General features: G+C 40.0%; 1 non-coding gene across 1 annotated transcript; it reads left to right on the top strand.

Moving 5' to 3' along the window:
• Positions 1 to 731: 731 nt before the first annotated feature.
• On the top strand, positions 732 to 844 carry trnal-caa (transfer RNA leucine (anticodon CAA)). The gene is made up of 2 exons: positions 732 to 769; positions 799 to 844. It is a non-coding gene; the product is annotated as a tRNA-Leu (tRNA).
• Positions 845 to 22,986: the final 22,142 nt, after the last annotated feature.

The following is a 22,986-nucleotide window of genomic DNA, read 5'->3' as shown; positions in this document are numbered from 1 at the left end:
GATTATTTTTCTGGAGACGGAGCACTGATGACCTATCCGAGCCAATTGATAAAGCCCACCCAGTGGATACTCTAGCAGAACGTGGAAGAACGTTCACCATTGTAACCAAGGCAACCACAGGAACAACATCAAGAAGCACAATCAATTCCCCATTTAAATCTTTCTTGTAAGGTATGCCATGTGAAAGCATGAAGTAAATCCCCTGATCTCTTTTGAACATGGACAAGGTATTTCTGATGGAGTGCTATGAGCAAAGATTTAATAAGCTACACCTGCTGATGATTCAGCTTAAAGAAGTAAAAGCTTCACAAACAAAAGCAGCTCGCTACCACAGCCAATATTAAATATACTTGGTGGCACATTACCATTTGCACTGGCTCAAAAGTGGTCTCTGCAGACGTTGTTCCCTACGTAAAGCTGAAAGTGCCAAAGAGCATTTCCATTGAGAAAAAAAAAATGTTTCTTGATGTTAAACATAGAGAGCCTGCCTTTTAGAAGTTCTCCCTCTAAACACCTTGTGCAGCCTCCCGACAGACTAACAAAAAGCGCCTTTTCACCAACTCAATTTATAATACGCCCCTCAAAACTCACAACCGAATAACAATCCATCCGTATATTTGATTTCCAAGATCCATTCAAGGCAACTTGGCTCTTCGCAAGCAAATAATTTCAGGGAAGAAACTCAGTTTAGTCAACTACTGGTGCATTCAGCACACCACTTGCTTTCGCTTGTCAGGGTGGCCGAGTGGTCTAAGGCGCCAGACTCAAGGACGTGTGTCTTTCCAGCTGGCTTGGGTGTTCTGGTCTCCAAATGGAGGCGTGGGTTCAAATCCCACTCCTGACAGCTTCTGCTTTTACCTCTCTTGAATTGTTCCAGTGCTACAGTGAATGACTGAAATATAAAAGCAGCAGAAGAAAGCAAGCAACTCAGTGCAATTTGTAAGTATTCTGCACTGTTAAAATGCACAGGTTTTCATACTTTTTGGAATTCGTAGCTCAAGAAGTGACTCCTGTTTCATTTTCTATTCACCAACTCGATTTGCATTCCGCCCCTCACACCTCACAACAGAATAACAAACGGCTTCATGTGCCACAGCATTCCCCTGTAGATTCGGTTTGCACTATGAATTAGGCGACCCCGAATGAAATATTTTAGTGTTGGCTCAAATGTGAGGAATTTCATGAACCCTCAAAAAGGAACGCTTGCAGAAAATGCCAGCAATTCAAAGCCTGTAGGCAGCATGAATAGACCAATTCTGCAATTTCTTTTATCGCGGGCGGTGCTTTCCGAGTCGATGGTATTGCATTAGAAATGAGAAGTCCTGAACTCTAAACACGTTCTTGCCATAACTGCTACTCCTGCTGCTACTCCTTTGTCCTCGAAAAAAGAAAAGACAGGCATGTTTTGAGTCTCAAAATGATCTTCTGGATCCACAAGAAACATGTAAATTTGATTGATTCCGCAGTATTTTGGATGTACTGTACTTATAACTTCCATTGAAGAGAGATTTCATCAGTTGCATGAAATTGAAACTTTCGACTTTTTGTCTGGTATTGAAAATATGTTTAAAAAAAACCATAAATAATTTTCTAACAAAATACTCATGAATTATTGCCAGGATCTATATTTAGTGTTCGGTAGTGATAACACTGCTGATATTGGTTGAGTAGAAATCTATGATGTATTGACAGCTTTATCTGAAGCGAGAAGTCCTAGAACGCCATCTATGAAGTTTAAGGATTCATACCAAGAAATGCCTTTTGTTTCCCACCCCAACTGCTGCTTTGGCATTACACATTATGTGAACATTACCAGTTTTGGTAGCTTCTGGGCACGATTTTCCTAAACTGAAACTTATTACAAAATTCTTTAAGATGAACCATGTCCAAAAATTGTAAATCAGGACTAATTTTAATATCAAATGAAATTACTACCGAGGAAAAGGCTTAACTGAAATATGAATAAGACTATGCAAGCCTGAAAAATAGAACAATTCAATTTATAGAACTTATTTTTTTATTTTTTGAGAGATGGGCTCACACACCGGAAGACACTAACGTTTCTCTTCGTTAGAGTATGTGAATAACAGTTTAACCCCATTTGTTTGTAATTGTGATTCTGTTAAAATTTAAAAAAGCATCTATCAATAGTAAGAAATTATCAAGAAAGTAAGAAATTGTGTTATTTCATAAACTGTAAGACATGAAGACATTTACAGGTTATATCCTTTGCTTTGTCTTTTAACGCAAGCGGTCAGGATCCAAGCCCATGTTCGGACGGTTGTGTTTCTCTTGTAATCATCAAATGTCATTGTTTTGTCCTTCAGTTCTTTCTCAAGTTGTACCATGGATATTTTATACCATCGATACTTTTCATGCTCTTTTGCATTTTCCTTCACATACGGAAAAAAACTCAAGGCGTTCTAGTCACTGTGCTACACAGTACAGGACACGCAGTGAGTAATTCGCGCAGCTTTCAGAGGAATCCAGAGGGAGGACTCTTAATGCAAGGAGCTGTTTTTTTTTGCATTAATCATTATTAACCAGAAACAGCTGCACAACTGGTTGCATTTGTGATTATGTCACTTCTCTGCTTCAGCAAGGTCAATAAAAGACTCTGAAAGTAGTAGAGAAAAACTGAATTAAAATCATATTAGCAATTCTGAGCGATATCTGCATACAGGCAATCCAATAAGAACGTTGAAATCTTTGAATGTCATCTCTCTATATATTGCGCTGCTTTTTACTTGGAGTAAAACTATTGGATTGAAGGGTTAAAATGTAACCCTTGTTACATCTTGTAAATCAGGACTAATTTTAATATCAAATGAAATTACTACAGAAGAAAAGGCTTAACTGAAATATGAATAAGACTATGCAAGCCTAAAAAGTAGAACAATTCAATTTCTATAACTTATTTTTTAATGTTTTGAGAAATTGGCTCACACACTGGAAGACACTAACGTTTCTCTTTGTTAGAGTATGTGAATAACAGTTTAACCCCAAATATTTGTAATTGTGATTCAGTTAAAATTCAATAAATCGTCTATCAACAGTAAGAAATTATGAAGAAAGTAAAAAATTGTTTTATTACAGAAACTATAAGACAATGAAGTGAGTTTACTTCGCTTTTGTTCTTTTGACTTAAGCGTTCAGGATCCGAACCCATCTGCGGATGGTTGTGTTTCTTGAATCTCTTGTAATCATCAAAAGTCGCTGTTTTGTGCTTCAGTTTTTTCTCGAGTTGTACTATGGATATTTTATATGATCAATACTTTACATGCTCTTTTGCATTTTCCTTCACATACAGAAAAAGTTCAAGTTGTTCATATCACTGTGCTGCACATTTACGCTGGACCACCTGTAACAGTACAGGACACACAGTGAGGAATTCGTGCAGCTTTCAGCTCAGTGCGGAGTCCAGAGGGAGGTCTCGCTCGCTGAATGATCTCTCAGGAAATCCCGGGTGAGATTCAAAAGGTAAACCTGGCTCTCTATGAACACGAGCAAAGAGTTCTCACTCAACAGAAGATTTCGATGTGAGTACAGTTATATAAAACACCTGAAGATGCCAGGGATTGAACCCTGGTCCTGTGGAGCAGTAAGTGACTTGTAGTGCTGACATAAGAGATACTTACATAAAGTGCTTTTACTGACCATATTACAAATCACAGGAAGTAAGGTCTTGAAACATTGGGCAGTAGTGGGATTTAAACCCACGCCCCTGAGAGAGTGGAGCCTAAAATCCAGCATATTAGACCATTCAGCCACACTACCTCTGGCCCCTTCTCCTTTCCTCTCGTTGCTGAGTATAAGTGCCTTCATGCAATTGAGCCAGGTTTGAATCCCAGCCAATGCATCTCCAAATCTTTTCAAATGAATCTGTGATCTTGTAGCACATCCTCTGAAACCAGCAATCGAAATTGGAAACGTCTTCTTCAACACTGAAAAGCTCAATTAGGATGAAGCAGTAATACACTGGACAGCAGTACCATATGTGTTCTTGATTGATTCAGACTCGTTCTCAGTGGTTCTTGCTCACCAAATAACTAAAAAGCTGAGGAAGAACGCTACGAAAAATACTAATCAAAATACAAAATAATAATCAGTATTAACCAGAAACAGCAGAAAAACTGGTCACAATTGTGATTATGTCGCTTCTCTGCTTCAGCAAGGTCAATAAAGGACTCTCTGAAAGTAGTAAAGCACTAAAGCACTGCAAAACTGAATTCAAAATCATATTAGGAATTCTGAGTGGTGCCTGCTTACATGCAATCCAATACGGATGTTGTCTTTAAATAAGAATTCTCTATGTTTCCCTGCCTTTTCCCTGGAGTGAAACTATTGGATTGAAGGAATTCTTATGACAGGTTTACAAGGTGCTGTTGATATTTGGATGTCTATGAACTCGTGATTTTTATATACTTTAAATAACGGCCATACACACAGAATAAAATGACAGTACTGATGATTTTTCCTGAGATGAAGCACAGCTTATCTTTCCAAGACTGCTTATAAAGGCAAGCCAGTGGATACTTTAGCAGAACATGGAAAAACGTTCAGCTTCGTAACCAACAAATTCCCCATTTAGATCTGACATGTGAGGTATGCTTTGTGATTGCTTGAAGTGAAACCCACAATCTCTTTTGAACTTAGACAAGTTATTTCTGATGGAGCGCTATGCGGAAAGACATAATCAGCTCTACCCCTGAGGATGACTCGACTTGAAAATGCAGAACATTAACGTTTCACAGAAAAAAGGAGCACAACCGACATTAAAATTGAGGGCGCACTGTGATTTGCACTGACTCAAAAGTGATCTTGGTAGACAAACTTCCATGCCGAAGGTGGAAACGATAATTTGTGTTGAGAAGAAGAAGCACTTTTTTCTCCCTGCTTTGATGTTAAGCTGATAAAGTAGCTTTTAACACATTGCTCCATTTGGTGGTTGTAACACAAAAACTCCTAGCAGCAGTGGGATTCAAGCCCACACCCCAAAAGAGACTGGAGCCTTAACCCAGCGCCTTAGACCGCTCGGCCACGCTACCCGCTGGGCACTGTCTCTTTGTCTCATTACTTACCCGGAGGAAGCCAGGTGGGTTTTGCTCTTGTCGCCCGAATTAGTGGCGTTATGACCGTGGAACCGACTGCACCTGCTTTTTCTGAGATGCTTCCCCTCTCATGGCGAGATCTCGACTTCTTTAACACCTCTGGATAAAGATCTTCTGTGGAGCAGGTTTCAGACCTCTGCGTACAGCACCCTTGATGTCATTTTATTTTTACAGCAGCCGCATCCGGAAAGTTGTGTCTTTTACGTTTTATTTGAACAACAAAACTACATACAATACAAACAAGAGCACATATAACGTATCAAGAAAATCATTAAGGGCACATGCTATAATACAATTACACTTTATGAAAAACGATTACACAAAGGTATTCGGGTTTGCTTGAACCTTTAAAAAAAAGTGATCTGAAACTACCCAGCTTACAATCTCTGAGGTAGTTGTCACTAAACTCGGACGTGATGTGCCACACATGTGCCATGTGCCATGTGCCTTTACTTTTGTAAAAAACTGGTATCGGGAAAATTAAAGTCGAAACCCAAAACAGTAACATATTTAAGAGTAAATGCCTCCTAATAGCTAGCAAGCGCTCCTAGTTAGTAAAGTTGTTTGTGTCCCAGCCTGTCACGCGGGAAACCGGGGTTTGATTACCGACGGGGAGCAGCCTCTACTAGTAATACATCGCCCCTGTCCAAAATCTCTAGGTAAAAAAAACACATTTTATACATTTGTCTGTTTAAAGATATAATCTCTTTAAAAAAGACAAAGGGTTTGTGTGTCAATTGTTTCGAATTAATTTCGAACGCAAAGAAAAGTAGTTTTCTTCCAAGAAATCACACATTTGTCGCATCCTCCATACTATACTTCTCTCTTGTAGTAGTAAAGCATTTTGATTTAAACTGAACAATATATTAAATGTTTCATCTATACACTTACGATTAACATAGGCAGCCTTGAACGGATTGCGGAAATCAAATATACAGATGGATTCAGAGTGTGCTTTCCAACTTTTGTGTAACATTTTCCTTTGATAGGGCGGAGTTGTTTTTAAAATCTGGATTAAATAAAAAGGAGTGACGTCAGTGTAAAACAGCTTTCCTCCATGGGAAACAACAGTTGTGTTCCATATTTCTAATTATTTTGGTTTCAAGATAGCAATTTAGTATGAAACATAAAAGCCAGCTGGATAAATCTGTTACACGTCATTTACAATGGTCTTTCAACTAATAGCCCGTGCAGGGATCAAACCCCAACTGTTGTTGCGAGTTGCATAAGGCTCTGTAACATGCAGATGAGAAACTAACCTCCGCTTCTTCATTATATACACAGTGAGCTATATTTGCGAGCCTACTGCCCCCTGCGGGCTCTGTATTTGATTGCGGTACAAGACCGGCCGTGGAGGTAAAGTGAGACGGGTGTGTACATTAAAAGGCTCATAGCGTCCCTGGGAAGGCTCAAACCACCACCCTTTTTGTTAACAACCGAGCCACAAAGACTCATGTACAGCTTAACACTCCTCGGTCTCAGTGAAAGTGATACACTCCGTAAAATTTCTGGAGAATCATTTGTCAATTTCCCTACGGGATTAATAAAGTATTATCTATCTCTCTTAAAGGAAAATCGCCAACAGTGGCCGATATCTATTGGAGTTTTTTTCATTCTATACTGCAATTTCTGAAGGGTACAGGCTTGGGGAATTGGACCTTATGGTGAAGGCTGCGGGCTCAGCAGCAGCAGAACCTGATCAGTATCGGTTGACTCCGATATACTTTGACAACTTAACTTCTGGATTTAGAGACATTTACCTTAGTCTCGGTATACTAAGATGTTTGGTAACGAGGAAGGACGGACAAAGCAAATTGGCAAAATGTGTGCTATTTTGTTGACTACAAGTCCTCACATGCCAGAGGGTCAAAAATTAAAAAAAAACGTAACAGTATAATCTCTTGTACTTCACAATTTAATAGTGTCTGTTACATTGTGTCTCACACCTCAGTCTCAGAATTGTGAGACGAGTTTGTAATCAGGAGGGAGGGCCATAGCAATTCAGCAGAAATTGCATTAATCTTTTCCCAATGCATTCTCACATGCCATTTTCTCACATGCCATGCTCAGAGGGTCATATTTTTAAAATGGTATCATAAAATGTCCTGAAGTTCAGGATTTTGACAGTCTGTTATATTGTGTCTCACACCTTGATGTCAGAAATATGAGACGATTTTAAAATCAGGAGGGAGGGCCCTAGAAATATAGCAAACATTGCATTAACCATTTGACAATGTATTCTCTCATGCCATGTTCAGAGGGCTGTATTTAAAAAACGGTACAGTACAATGTCCTGAAGTTCAGGATTTTGATAGTCTTTTCCATTGTCTCTCACACATCTGTGTCAGAATTTTTAGACATTTTTATAACCAGGAGGTAGGTTCGATCACCCTCTGCTCATCCTCAGTTAACCATATAGTCTCATATACCATGTTCTAAATGTCCCATTTAAAACTGCTATATTAAAATTTCTTGTAAAATGCAAGAGTTTGAGTCTTTTTATGATCAGAAGGCAAGGTCGTGGAAAATATGCAGAAAGTGCCAGTGAATTTACGTTTTGCCTTTGTCTTATTTACTCGTGGTATAACATGCCAGTTTGTTTTATTGTGAGTTGTGTTTCTGAAATGTGTTTCATACAAAAATGCAATTTGGACAGTCTCTACTTACATATTCCCCTTTACTGAGGAAATATACAGTAATACATCCGGATAAGTATTTTTAAAAATGACTGTAGAGAGCCATCTACAGGCGAAAGACGACATAACATCACAGCAGCAGCATTTAATATGGAACGAAAAACGCAAAGCAGCAGCTGGCGAATAAGAAGCCAACTTCAGCCTCGTTAATGCAATAGCATTAGGTGAGGTGGAAAAATATTTCTTGCTCTGAATCTTAACATTTTTATAGGAGGTGTTCTAGGACTTCTTGCCTCAGAAAAAAAAAAACTGCCAGATATTTCTACTCCATCAATAGCAGCAGTGTTATCAGTACTGAGCCCTAAATGTAGGTCCTATCATCATATAAAAAGTCGAAAGTATCGACTGCATTCAACTGATAAAATGTATCTTCTATGAGAGTTATATCTTATCCAAAATACATCGGAAACAAATTTGCACGTTTTTTGGGGGGGATCCTGAAGACTGAGACTCAAAACTTTTTTTTTCCTTCTTTCCAGGAGGAAGGATTATTCAGATGCAAACATTGTCCCAAAATCAATGTACTCTCCATTGATATTCAAATCCTCAAAATCTTCATCTGAACGTCGATATTGAAATATGATATCGTAAAAATTGTGGTTTTCTTTTTAAAGCAAATGTTATGCTTTAAATTAAATTTTATTTATTATGAAAGTGCCGGAAATTTTTCAGTACTTTAGAGGGTTCTGCCATTTTAGATGTTGTACTGTGCCTGTCTGATTTATCAAACGTGTCATTTAAATCTCCCGTCATTTCTATATCAGTCTGAAGGCCTTGCAGTAAAGATTGCAATTCATCCAAAAATGCCAAGTTTCCCACTGGTGATACATACAAGGAAATGAATGTATATTTTCCCCCCAAATCAACAAATTTAAAATCAAATACCTCCCTCATCTGCAGGTGGAGAGAATAATGTCAGAATAAATACAGGTTTAAAAGTCAGGACCATTGATAGTCCTATTTTAAAATGACACTAAAATGCTCACAATATATTAAAAAGCTCTGTAAAATGCAAAAATAATAAAAAATATTAAAACAAGGTAAAAAGAAATAATACACAGTTATAAAGCTTAGGAATTATCAATGTGAAGTTACAATGGGTTGATTGTGTTTCATGTGATTTAAAAAATAAAATGTTTGCAAAAAATCCACTTACAATATGCTAAAAATGGCAAGAATACTTAACCTTTTACTACCAGTGACATATTTAGCCAATGTCTGCCTGGAATTTCCTCCCCCTTAAACATTTGTTATATCTCTGCAGCAGAACATAGCAGGAGCCTGGTTCAGGTCTTAAATTGAAGCTAACCCCCATAGCTTTGAGTTTGAATAGTCAAATGTCTTGTATTTCTTAATGTGTCCACTCAGCAGACAAACATATGAAAAAAAAAAAAAGCTGGCGAACATTTTTTTTTTGGTCTTCAGATGTCAGATTTTTCAACTATATGCATGTCAAGGGCCTGGGAATGATTTGAAAACCTTGTTCTAGGTGGCTACTAGCTTGGATAAAATTTGGGACAAATTGATCAATTAGAAAAAATTCTACATCATGTTTTGTGAAGACTGGACCTGGAATGAAATTTCACGCCTATAATAAAAAATCATAAAAATATTGAAAATAATAAGAATAAAAACCATTGCAATTGCTATAAAAACCTTAAGACACTGCTAGAGAGCCTTTATCTGCTGTTATGCAATGAAAAAAAACCTCAGAGTTGCCTTCTGGTGTGAAAAAAAGGAGCACTGATAAGAAACTGATAAAAAACTGATTGATTATCCCTTCTGAGTCAATGATTGACAGCTAAAAATGCAGCCTGAAGCTTCTAGAGGAAGTCTCACCCCCTAAGGGCTCTGAATGGCTGAAAATACAAAGAATGACAGCGATTTTTACCAATCAAATCGCCTTATTTCTGGCGCTCGTTCTTCAAACATTTACTACGTAATCAGTAACGTTTACTAGTCTCTAGCTCTTGAGATAAACTAGTCTGGGTTATTTTGGATATATATCATGCTCCAGAATAAGGTAAAAACATGGGATATATATATATTTGCTGGTTTTTGCTTTTGCGGTTTTGTTGGTAAAAATGTATGATATTGACATGCTGTGCTTGCCGGGTTGCCATGTGTTTTGGGATTCTGCTAGTTCATTAATTTATTGGTTTATTGCATAATAGTGTCATGTCTGTGGAAACAAACTTTATGGTTTTGTTGTGGTGATATTGGAGAATACGTGCATGTGAGAAAATTTGTGGAGCAGTTTCAAACAAACGTTTATCTCGCGTTTATCTTAAAAATAAAAAGTGTCATCTGGGGAGACAGGAGTGGTCCTCGGTGACCGCGATCCGGACTACGTTAACAGGTGTGTAATTTTAAAAAAATAAAACAAGTTAAAAATAAATAAAAATAAATAAATAAAATAAATATAAGACTAAATGGGTTTAACATTCAGCAATGTAATTGGTCAGATGCTTACGATAAGTGATGCTGGTGTTTCGTGTGATTTAGCTAATTCAAAAAAATATTCATTTTAAAAATGGCAAGAGCTCGTATGAAAAAAAAGTTCGTAAGTATCTTTGTTACAACAGCCGCGCCAGAACTATTCAGATACTGTACATCAGAAAAGTACCTGAACTTGACTGGTTTATATTCAATTATGTGCATTGGGAACGAAAGGGAGACTTAGATGGATTTTATTAGGGTTTTAGGAATCAGAAAATGTATTTTTACACGTTTATGCCTACGAACAGAAATAACTTCCTGCTTTCAGCGCTTTTTTGGTTTCTGCTTGTAATCTCGAACAGAGAAACCCAGTACTGACTCACAGAAATCCCGGAGTTTCTGTGTTTCTGGGATTTAAGAGGGATGTACAGTATGCAGCGGTGTTACGAGTCTGGAAGGAGGAGACGTGCATTCCGCACGGGGAGCGTAGAGCAATGAGCCGCACCTGCTGCGCGCTGAGTCCTGTCCTGTATAATTGCTGAGCACGGACACACAGAGTCTCCAGCCAGTGTTGGAGATTTATGATTTCAATGTTTTTTTTCTTTTGAGCAGAAGCTGGGTTTCTTCCTCTAGTTAAAGTTATTGGAGTTGTGGTTACTATCAAGCAGTCTGTTGTATACTGTACGTGAAATAAAGATAAGAGTGCTTTCTTGATACTTCAGAAGAGTATACATAATTCACGAGCTGTATTAAAAAAAATGAACTGGAAGAAAAGCAATAGGGCTGGAGACTGTGATGCAAATACGAGAGTAGGAGAGGAGGGGACTAGTTCAGGAGCACAACCGGCCCTCTCCTGCCCATTCTCCCACCAGGGTCTGTTGTAACCCAGTGTGAAATTCAGCTCCTTGCAGTTCAGCTTTTGATCACTCAGCTGCTTTGCCCTGGGAATATAGGGCAAATAAAGGAGATAGCAACCAGACTAGAGGGAGAGTTTTTATTCCTAAGGGATGACTTGTTTTACAACAGCAGACAACTTAAAGAAACAAAAACCTCTGTTCTGCTGCTCCAGGTTGGTTCCACTGGGAACAAGTTTGGCCAGGAGCTCATGAACAGTAATTAGGGGTTGTTTCCACAAGGGGGGCTGGAGTAAGTTAGATGTCAAGGGCAATAAAACTCATTAGTGTTACGATCCCTGCCTCCCGGCAATGGAGGAGGCAGAAATAGGCGTAGCCCCTATCCATCAGTTCACCTATCAGTTTTCCCATTCACCACCACACCCCCGTCTCATCCTACTTAAACACCTGTCCTTCCCTACCTCGTTGCTCAGTATTGGTTTTCCCTTTCGAGCTTCCTGGTTGCGCTACTTCTACTCTGTGTTCGTCTTGGCTTTCGGTTTGCGGTTTTTCCCTTTGGACTTCGGCTTTTCGGATCTCGGCTTGGATTGGTTACTTTCGCTCTGTTTGGATTACTGGCTACCCCTGGATTCTCGGATTGCTCTACGGACTACGACTTCGGATCTCGCTTCGGCTTCGGTACTCGTTCCCTTTCGGATTTCTGGCTTCCCCTGGACTCTCGGCTCGTTCCTACGATTACGGTTTGCTTTCGGATTACGACTTGGTTTTGTTCACTCCTGCAAGTGGGTTCACTCACTGGTTCGGTCCCTATTACCGAACCCATAACAATTAGACCTAATTGACCAGTTAAAGTGAGTTGTTCTGCTTTCTGCACAGAAACCAGTGCTCTCTTCTCAATGTGTGGGTGAGTCTGTCAGTGATATAACAGCTAGGCAGGACTGCCATTGTGGTCTATTTCATCACCTGTGACCCCATCTTCCAAAGACAACAGTCCAATCTAGCATAGAGTGTCCCGGACTGCTCCGTCAGTGACAGTGAGAGGTTTATCTTGTCTCTTGTTCCGCCAGAATGTAACAAATAGTGACCCCTTAATGGAGGAAACTTTAGCTTTTGTAGGTAATTATACCACTTGACAATGTTACAGGTGTTGGGGGGGGGGGGGGAACCCCTAGTGATCCCACAGTCTCACATAGACAATGGCCAGTCTACACATACCTCCAGTCAACACAGCCCTAACCCCTGTTATGTCACCCAGGTCTACACTGTAAGACAATGATTATTTAGGAAAATTGTAAGAAATGCATTCCAAAGCAGTCAATGGAAGTATGGAATTAAAATAGTCAAGTCTTGATAAATAGAGTATATTATCTATTTATTATACCTTTACATTGTGACAAAAACAAATTTCAAGTCCATTATGAGCACACACAGCATATTAAAGATGGGTCTCTGCACTGTAAAGGAATCTGTTCACTTATAAAAACTTTAGCTAATAAACCTGAAATGTCATTTCTTTTACTGCTTGTTCTTTAAGGTACTAACTCATTGACATTATGTACATTAAAATAAGACTATTCACAAAGAAAAAGCATTTATCACAAATGTATCATGCCAAATAAACTCTAGTAATCAAGAGCAATTAAGAAAAGGAAACAAAACCATCTTTTGAGGATGCCAGATAGAAATGTAAACACACACTCAAACGTGGGGCCAATCTTACCAGAAATCAATTAACCCACCAATAATCTTGGACTGATGTCTGAAAACCAGAGCAAACAGTACAATATTGAGGTACTAAAGCTATTAGTAGAACAGATCTAGCTTCTCAATATAATACTTATGTCTGAACTTCATTGAATAGTGACACTTCAATCTTTCATATTCAATATTTTTCACAAAATCAACAGCTGAGAACAGACCGCCATGTACCTTTATCCAGTGGTTTTCAGAGCAGAGACATCCGTGTGGGCAAGAGATCTTTCCCTGAGGTCCACTGCACATCAGCTAGCCATGTTCTGGCTGGGTCGTGTGTACTCCTGGGAACGTCGCCTGTAATGAATATTGGAGACTTTGTACAAATTAATAATGTGAGCATATTAATATGATTTGTGTTGAGGCCAAACATAGACAATCACTGTTAAAACTTGAATTCAACCTCCAGTGTCTGCTTTTGAAATGCTGATCATCACCCGTCTTCTGGCTTCTAGATGCACGTGTTAATGGATATTTCTTGTCTTCTTTTTTTTCCCCCCATATGCTCTTCTCTGTATCATTAAGTACTTCTGGGTCATTTCATGTACCTCGTGGCATCTTGGCTGGTGGTGAATGGCAGGCAGCTGCTCTAAAAATAACATGCCTATTAATATGATGTTGAAGACAAAACCAAAACAATACAACTTTGTTTTGCACTTTAAAATTTATCACAAGCTTGTCATATTTACAGTCATCAACTGATTTAGGCTGCTGTTCCTGTGAAAAAAGTCCTTTGTTTAAGAAAGATTCAATTTAAAATCTTTAGGTTTTAAATATAAACCACTGGCAATATGGTAATCACTTTTACAACTTTTAAGAAGTTGCAAGATAGCTCTACAACTATGTTGTCCTTAACCTATTCAGAAACTACCACTAATATTGTAAGAAATTGTTCTCTAGACTCTAGATCTTGTGGGCTCTGTTCTCGATGAATTGGAAAGGTGTTGTTCATGAAGTCCAGTACTCTGTCGATCTCTCTCTTACCAAGAAACTACCCATCTAACGCTGCAGGAAACTCCAGTGCCTGGTCTGGGAATGCTGTGCTATTCAGATTCTGTCAATAAATTTCAAGAATGGTTCACCTTTTTGTTTACACTGTGGCATTTCTTTGCAGTAACAATTGAGTGGGATAGTTATCTGCCTTCTATACTCTCCTGAAAATCATGTATCTTTTTAGCAGTCCCATATCCCTTCCTTATATCCTTGCTGATGAGAATGAGAAATGCTATTTTCAAGACATTAACACGAATATAATTTTTACATTAATTCCAAGGTACAAGAAAATGAATATCTTCAAAATATGCACTTTAATATACTTACTTAGTTTCTTTTTTGGAAATGGTCAGTGAACCAACCACTCCAGAGCTTGTCCTTCACCTTGAAATGATTTCCTGGAAATGCTGTAATCACAGAGGAGCTCTTCTCCCCTCAACAATGTCCCTTTTTGTCACAGACAGAATTATGACAGGCTGTTCGTTGATTATAAATGACTTTCTTACAGCCCTTACATTGTCTTTTCTCTTTGATGGATTTATCCATCTTCCGATTTGCCTCCTTATCCAGGAGGCAGGCTCAGTGTTTTTCACGAGCATCAATGCAGTTTTTGTGCAGGTTCATCTGAAAAGAAAAGACATCTCATCTCTCCCTGTGAGCTTCAGCAGTTGTCTTTGTGATGACCTTGCCATTGTTATCACACACCACCTCTCCCTTCTGGAAACACCTGGAAGTCACAAACTTCTTCCCCTTCACAGGATCGTCAGTGATGCTCAGGCCTTCCCAGATTTGATACTTTATCAACTTTTTAATTTGCATGTCATTTGGTGGCAGTCCTGTGTTGGGCTTCCAATTCTCTAGCACTTCGACACTGTTGATACATTGGCTGACCAGTCCATCTTCTTCGTCTCCTTTCGCAGCTGCTGACCTGGGCATTACAGCGTAGTTTAGTGAAGTAAAGATGAAACGGCTGATAAAACACAAATAAAATGCAATTAAGGTACATTCCAGATTTTCTTAAATACTGTACATGATTGGAGCTATGCAGGTGGAGGTCTTTTGTTCGGTATTAACATGGATTTTAATTGGCTTCTATGAAAATTGGCCATGGTGTGAGTGAGTCCTGTGATGGACTGGTGTCACATTATGGGTGATACAGTACTTTGCATCCACTGCTTGCCAGGATGGTTCCAGTTCTACTGTACCACAACCCTGAATTGAGTGGATGGGTATATCAATGTAGCCATCAACTTGCATGTTCCCCTTCTTCACTAAATGTAAAGGAAGCCAGCTGCTGTTTTAGGTTTTGTGCTCTTTAACAGGAATTATGACCATTTTTGTGCCCACTTGTTGAGACAACACTTTCTTTGCACCCATTTCTCGAACTGTAATAGCGAGAAAATAAAAATGAATACACCAAACTGTAAAAATCCCATATATGTAATTTATTACTTTTGTTGTATGAAAGTATCCTTACTCTCATGTTCTTTACCACCCCTGGGTGCTGCAGGTGCTTCAGGTGGAGAAAGGCCTGCAGGTAATACAGTACAAGAAGCTGCTCAGGCAAGGTGATGTCTTGCCCAGTCTGTGCAACACATCTCTCTTTGCAACCATCAACACCTTCCAGCAATCCTTCGTACTTGGTTCTGGACTCTGCAACTGTCTATATCTGTGGGAGAAATTCGTACTCATCAACTTTTTTTGTATTCAAATTAAAAGTACAACTGAAAGAAGTTTTATAATGAAAATGACCTAATTTTAGTAATCTCTTGGCAACATTCTTACTGTTCTTCTTCTGAATATCCTTTAGGATACTTTGGAAGTTGATGATGAGGTTAGCCAGGCTGGGATCCTCTACTTTCACACTGATATCATTTAGGATGTAGCCCGGAAAATGGTTTATGTTCTTAATATAATTAGCAATGATTTGGTGAGACAGTCCAGTGGTCTTCATTTGGTTACAATAATTGTTGTTTTGGATAGGCCCTTTACAAAGTTTAAGGAAGATGCAGATGGATCCATAAAAACAGGAATCTGGAAACATTTTCTACCTGATAAATGTAGAGTCACTATGTTTATGGCTGAGATTTCACATGGGTGAATTTTAAGCTAAGGAGTAAAAACATGTGCTATGGAAATATCACTGCTCAATTTTAAATGCCTTTAAAAAATAAATACCTCCTGAGAGCAATCTGCCACTCCAAGATCCTTGGTAAGGTCCTGTTTAAACCCAGCCAGGTGAGGAGCATCCAGGGAGTGCGTTCTGTCCAGTCCAGCCTGGGTCACCATCTTCCTGAAAGCCTGCTGATGGCTTTTAAGAACTGGGGGGACAGAAGGAATACAAAATACACATTTAAACATTTTTACTTCTAAGACAAACTAGAATACAAGTATAAAACAAAAGATACATTTGGAAAAAATAGAAAGTTCTCCAGAACTCACATCTTCCCCTTCCTCTTCCACTTCAGTCTCTGGCATCTCTTCCTCCTGGACAGCAGCCTCTTGCTCAGGGCATCTGGACCACTGGTATATCATTTTAACATACCCTTACATAAAGGTAAAGGTTAGAAATGAAACAGAAGAACCCTTATAAATTCTAAATATCTTACCTTGCTGATGTGTCTTCAAGATTCCACATAAAACAGTCCATGGACTCCGCCAGTCTCACATTCTCACCACACATGAGCCCTATGCTCTTGCAATCCCCGACCTGCCGATTCCTCAAGTGATTCAACAAGTCCTTCCTGGCCGGGAGAAGGACCTTGCTGATCTCCTCTGCTGAGGCTCATTTCATACACACCCTCTTTAGGTGAAGAGGAAACTGGTCAAATGTCTTCAGGCAGGTCTTGCACACCAGAGGAATCCTCATGGGTCTCTTTTGAAAATAAATAACTTTTGTGTAAAGGAACAAGTCAAGACTGTTTCAGTTTCTTAACCGAGCCTTAATTTTCTCTCCAATAGCTTCACCATATTGTTTATTGTATTTTTATCAGAATTATACCTTGCTCTAAAATAATGACTTTATAAAACAACTTAACTCTTACTTGGTCTTGTTCGCAGTCTTTCCAGTAGAAGTCGTTGTAGAATTTAAAAACTGCTGTGATAATTTGATCTGCCCGAGTGTCCTTCCCTAACCCAGTATTGATAGTTTGTGTACTGTAGGGTCCAAAGGTGGTGTTCTGCAATTTCCTCCCATAATGTTTCTTTGATCAGTTGGAAGTAAGTGTGAAAGCTTCCTCCCAGTGGGGAAGCTCAAGATCCTCTAGTTGTATGACAGATTTTCGTCCTAGTGCTCTTCGAGGATCTGCAGTGTGGTGTGAAGCCAATTTTTGGCATTGCTTACCAGCTTCAGATATGTGAGTTTAGGTGGCTTGGCAGGTTTTATAAGTTCCTCAGTCTTCCATCGTAGGCTGGCGGGTGCTCGGTTCTACCGTCCAATAAAACTGCTGTGTTTTGTAAATGGTGGACTGTTTGGATCATTTTGTAGATGATCCTGGTTCCTTGGTGGAAGGTATCCTGTCTGACATGTTTGTTGTGTAGGCAGTGTGGAGGGTGACCATACGGTTGCGTGCATTGTCAACTCTGGATTGATCCATACTTACCATTTAAATGCCTAAAGCTTCGTTGACACCGTTAGGTTTCCACTGTTACGCAGCTTTAACTCTGTAGAATCTGTGGCTCCATAGGAAGACTATCTTGCCTTTCTGTGTGTCGCTATGTTTCTGCCTGGGTCTTCTTCAGGCATTGTTCTGGAACACTGTGTCCATGCTGGCTTGTTTTTATCCTGTTTTGTAAGGGGCAGTGTGTTGTAGTTCCTCCTAGGGGGCTAGTTTGTATCCCATGGTCTGTGTTCCTTCTGTACGTTTCTGTATGAGTAGGTGCAGTTTCAGTTGGTGAATGGGTTTCTGCTTTCCCTGGTGGGGATTATGCATGGACCATTAACATCTCAATAGGCAATCAGGGTCTTTTGTTTTCCTCCCTAGTAGGACTGTGCAAGCTGTGTGAGTTTCCATAGCTGATTGGTTTCAGTTATTCTTCTGTTTGTTGCGTGTTAGTATGGTGAAGAGTTCCAGTCCCTGTAGGATCTGGCTAGTTAGGAGAGGGGAACGAAGCTCCTTCTCCCAGACTTTATCCGAGAGGGGACCATCTGGGACAAGGAGAGGACTCTCCTTCCAACGACTAAAACCCTCCCGGTTTTTCTGATGTACAGGTCTTGTGTAAAGATAGTATTAAGTCTTTTGATCCACTCCCTTTCCTTTTTCTTTCTTTCTGTCTCTGTCCAGTTGGGGTTGCTTTCCAGTCCCATGGTTCCTGATGTACCTGTGTTGTGTCAGCTGGGTTCGGATGGAGTTACCCGTTCCCCCCACATAGGTCACCCCGCACTTTTTGCACTGGATGCTGTAGATGGCGTTATTGATGTTTTCTGAGAGTGCCCTTTGCAACTGGAAGATTTCTTTAGTTTCTTTGTTTTGGATAGTTGTTTTCTGTTATGAAATGTTTGGCTCTTGGTGTATATGATCTGTTGTGTACAGGTTTTAGCTTGCTTTGGTCTAATTAATGCTAAAGGTTTTTGTTTTTTTCTGTGTGCAGATATGATTTTGTGCTCCCTCAGTATGTTTGTGTTTTCTAATATCATGGTTTTTGGTTGGTTTTTATGCTGAGTTGAAAATATGATGTGTTGAGGGGTATTTTTCTGTCATCTGGAGTTTTTCTATTTAGAAATGTTTGTGCCACATTTTTGAGGAAACTTTGTGTGTATCTTCTCTGGCATAAAGCTTGGAAGAGTGTTTATTTGGCTTCCTCAAAGTCTTGTTGTTGTGTACAGATTTTGTGGAAGTGTAGGAGTTGTGATTTTACCAGTTCTTTAAAAGTATGTTTTGGGTGGAAGCTATCCTTGTGCAGTAAGCCGTGTGAATGTGTCTTTGAAAAATACCTTGATGTCCAGTTTGTCTGTGTTGTTGAAGGAAGAAACTTTGTATGTGGTGGTGTCTAGGAAGTCTATCAGGCTACCATGCTTGGTGTATTTGAGTTTAATGGACCTGTGGTGTGTGTTGAGGGTGTTAATGATTTCTTGTAAGGCTTGATATGTGCTGCCTATATGTTTATTTTTTATATCTTTGCCCTGTGATGGACTGGTGTCCTTTCCAGGGTGTAGCCTGCCATGTGTCTATTTCTTGCCACATTTTAAAATGGAGTTATAATCTTACTATTTGTACAGTTTTAAATTGACATTTACAAATGTATATTAAAGCAGCTACCCACCTGAACTAAACTATGTCAGCATGTGTAGTCTGCAAAGGAACAAGTAATAGGTTTATTCCATACTGAAAAGAGAAGAGAGAAAACTCAACGTTTCGTCTGTGAAGCCTTCAGGTGTGAGAAAGACAGGGCAGGTTACAAAGATTAAATAGCACAGAAGAACAAAAGCTGGGAGAGGGGAGGAGGCAGGAGCGGCAGAGAGGCCACTCAGGAAGTGCAAAGTGGAGAGAGGTGAAGAAAGGTATGAAGTCAAGACCTGCAAGAGAATAGAGAAGATTACATTAAAATAAGTCAGTCATTGAGAGATCCTGGCCATTTGAGGTGAAAAGAAAAACTATGGGCTTGGAGAAATCTTTAACCTTCCCAGCCCTAATATGTTCTCTGAAGCGTTCTCCTAGACTCCTTTCGGTTTCCCAAATGTAGATAGCTGGGCATTTTTTGCAAGCGATACAGTAAATGAGATACAGGATGTTGTCAGGGTTATCCGGAATTGTCCTGTGATGCCTTGAATGTCGTTAGATATGTATTTGCAAGTGATGCAGCGAGTGCTGTTGCAGGGGAAGGTGCCAAGTGCGAGGGAGCTGTGAACAAGAAGCTTATGTGGTGGTCAGCGATAAGAGATGATTGGGCGGTCGGGAAAAAAGAGTACCGATGGAGGGATCGTCCTGTAAAATGGAGTCATTGTTAATGATGGTCCTGGGGATAGAAATTGGGTTAGGGTGGTAGGAAAGCACCGAGGGAATGCGGTTGTGAGACCAGGAGTTCCGGATTGAGTTGATGAGCCGAGGGCTGTTTTTGGCCTGGGAGTAGAATAAAGTGACACCTTTCGTCAAACTTTTTGACAGGTACCACGCCCCCTTTTTCAGGCAATGGGAGGCCGCCATGGGCAGATGTCCTGCCCCCTTTTTGGCTATTGGTGCATCATTACGAGAGGATGTCCCGCCCCCTCCAGAGCCAATGGTGTGTCATTATGAGTGTTGTAGTCCCGCCTTCCACTCCCTGGGCCTCAGGGTCCAAATACCCACCATCGCATCCCCCTCAATTTATAAATAAGTGTATGAAAGCACGTATTAGCGACGAGGGTTGGAAGGTGATCAAGTCTGCCGTAGGTTTCAGCGCGCTCTATTATAACCCTAAGGAATCGGGGCGTTACGGCGGTGTGTGGGGAGTCTGGTGAGGGCCGCGAGTTCCCGGGGTGTAAGCGGCACCAGCCGCAGCCAGGTGTCAGACTGGTTGACCCTGATAGCATGTCTCAAAAAACATCAAGCGCGCGCGCGCGCACACACACACACACACACACACACTGAGTAAAGTGGGCCGCGAGATCCCGGGGTGTGGGCTGTTGCAGCCAGGGTCCGGTGACAGTGTGGTTGACCCTGACAGCAAGTCTCAAAATACAGCAAGGGCGTGTAAACACACACACACACACATACACACACAAAGTCTCACGGAAAGAACTCGCAGGACAAATAACATGTGAAATGTGAACCACTTTACTTCATCAGTAGGTTTTCAAATACAGAAACATCAAAGGAAACATCCCAGTATACACTTTTGAACTTTTCAAACACGTTACAGACTACTGCTTGCAATCACCAATTAAATGTTGGTGCAGAAAATCAGTTGTAGCTATCACCCCAACATTGTTCAGAAACTCAGCAGCATCTGAAAAAGCATTCATAAGGCCCTTTCCCTCGCCATTTCTATAGCCATGAACACCAAACTGGGCAACTCTGTCTAACAGATCAAATAAATTTGCCTGAGTGATCAGAGGGACGGTGTAACCACAGGTTCTATGTAAAATACGTTGTATTTTGGAATACACACCGCTGAATCCGCCAGGCTTCAGTTTCTAATCTGAAAACATCAGAATCACAGTAATTTCACTCATGTTCTTTACATACACATCTATCTCTTTAACAAATTCAAGGACATGAGCATTCTGTTTATTGATTTTAATTTCAAGCTTTGCAGAAAGAAGGGTGTAAAGCACTCTTTGTAAGAATTCTAACGTTCGGAATTCTTCATTCTTCGGACGATGGCTCACCCGTCTCTAAAACACAGCCGTGGTTTTACATAGATCTTTTTTTCTCTTGTGTAAAAATAAGTATAATGTTTCTTTTGCAATGCACCAAAAGTCACGTCTAGTATTTTTCCATCTACCTTTTCAAGTAAGGAGCGATCGGTTGTCAATTATGTTTCTCAGCAAGTGTTTTATACTCCGCTCAGTATGATTTGTAATGGTATAGGCACCCAGGCCCCTGGCGATGTACAGAACAGCCGATAAAATTTGGGCTAAACTGAGAGACGTATAAATTTCTAACGCAGCAAACGACACATCTTCGTACCCATCCGCGCACCCGTCAACCAGGCATGTGTGACCCCGTTGACCTGGATGATTAATCAAACAGGCCTCGCATTCATCAATCAGAACCCCCTTTAAACAATGGCTGAAGATGCAACATTCCACCGACTTTACAATCTGATCCATAGCATCAGGCTCATTAGAGCCATCATTAGCTAAACTAAGTTGAACATCATCATTATTAACATTTTGGCGAATACATATGCACAGACACGAAACATTCAAGCTCGATGGTAGTTTGAAGATTGATGCGTCGACCTCTTCCTTATTCTATTAAAGGAAAAAAGAAAAGGAAGGCTTAACAAAATAAATAGGCATGCTTTTTACCTAAACTATTTACCATTTTAATGCCTCTTTTGTGTTAGAGTTTTTCGTTTCCTCCACACTCGCCGCGGTTTAATATTGACTATTTGTAGCGACTCTTTATCATCAGTCGTTGACGGTTCACCAACACCAGATTCCCCGTATGTGCTCACATGACAGCCACTGTCACACACCACTGAGTGCGGGGTCAGCTTTTGCTAAAAAGAAGACGAAGTGTTGAAAATGATATACGCTAAGCGCAGATTGAAATAACAATTCCATTATCAGAAAAAATATTTTAGCAACTTACCTCTTCAGTTTGCATAGCAGAGGAATCCGATGATTCACTACTTAAAGAAGCCATCTTCGCAGCAGTCAATATCGGGGCCTGACAGCTAAGGTGTCACACTTCAAAACCGGCAAGTCGGCTCATTTAAGCATAAACTCCAAATCCGTAACCATGCCTACATAGCTCAAGACAGTTTTCAAATGGTTGTGATGTTTTAGAATGCCCCACCATATCCCCCTGCCCCAAAATCACACGTGTTTTATCGAGAGCGAAAAGTAATCACGTTGAATTAAAATACGTAAGCTTATTTTTAATGAGAAATTCTCAACAGCTTTACAAAAGTTTGAAATACTTTTCCACATACCGTGAATGTAAAGTCTTTAAACCTTAAAAATATTCACATGCAACCCAAACCTCAAATGATGTGTGTTTGCCTAGAAAAGAAATTACATTGAATCCAAAAATGTAACTTATTTTATTTTTTGAGAAGAGCATTGTGGGGCTGGTCTTTATATTTTAGTGGATAGGTCATAAAAGTGTTAAAATAATTGAATAAGACACATTTAGCAGCGATAACTTTTAAGCACAAGCAAAAAATTGATATTTATAATGCTTATAGATTTTAACAATATAACGGACTTTACTAAAATGTTTACTTTTAAAATAAATCCTCACCCAGGCATCTGCCGTTAAAGGTTATGGGATGTAGACCCACGGTATCCAAAGAGGAACAGCTCTTTCCAGGGCACGCCGTCAAGAACAGCTCCTCGGACAGCGCGAAACAGGCCATCCAGCAGATCCGTCAAGCACGCCCTCAAATCCTTCAATCCATCACAACTGAAAAAAAAGAGGTGCAGCAGCCCCTCCGTCCACTTCCTGCACACAGGGCAGCGGGAGTCCTCCTCAGCATGGAAGCGCTGCAGTA

The sequence above is a fragment of the Lepisosteus platostomus genome, chromosome 5 (genome assembly GCF_059453375.1).
Source record: "Lepisosteus platostomus isolate fLepPlt1 chromosome 5, fLepPlt1.hap1, whole genome shotgun sequence".
NCBI classification, from domain to species: Eukaryota; Metazoa; Chordata; class Actinopteri; order Semionotiformes; family Lepisosteidae; genus Lepisosteus; species Lepisosteus platostomus.
Note: the sequence above shows the minus strand (reverse complement) of the source record. Positions and strands in the feature narration are given on the sequence as shown.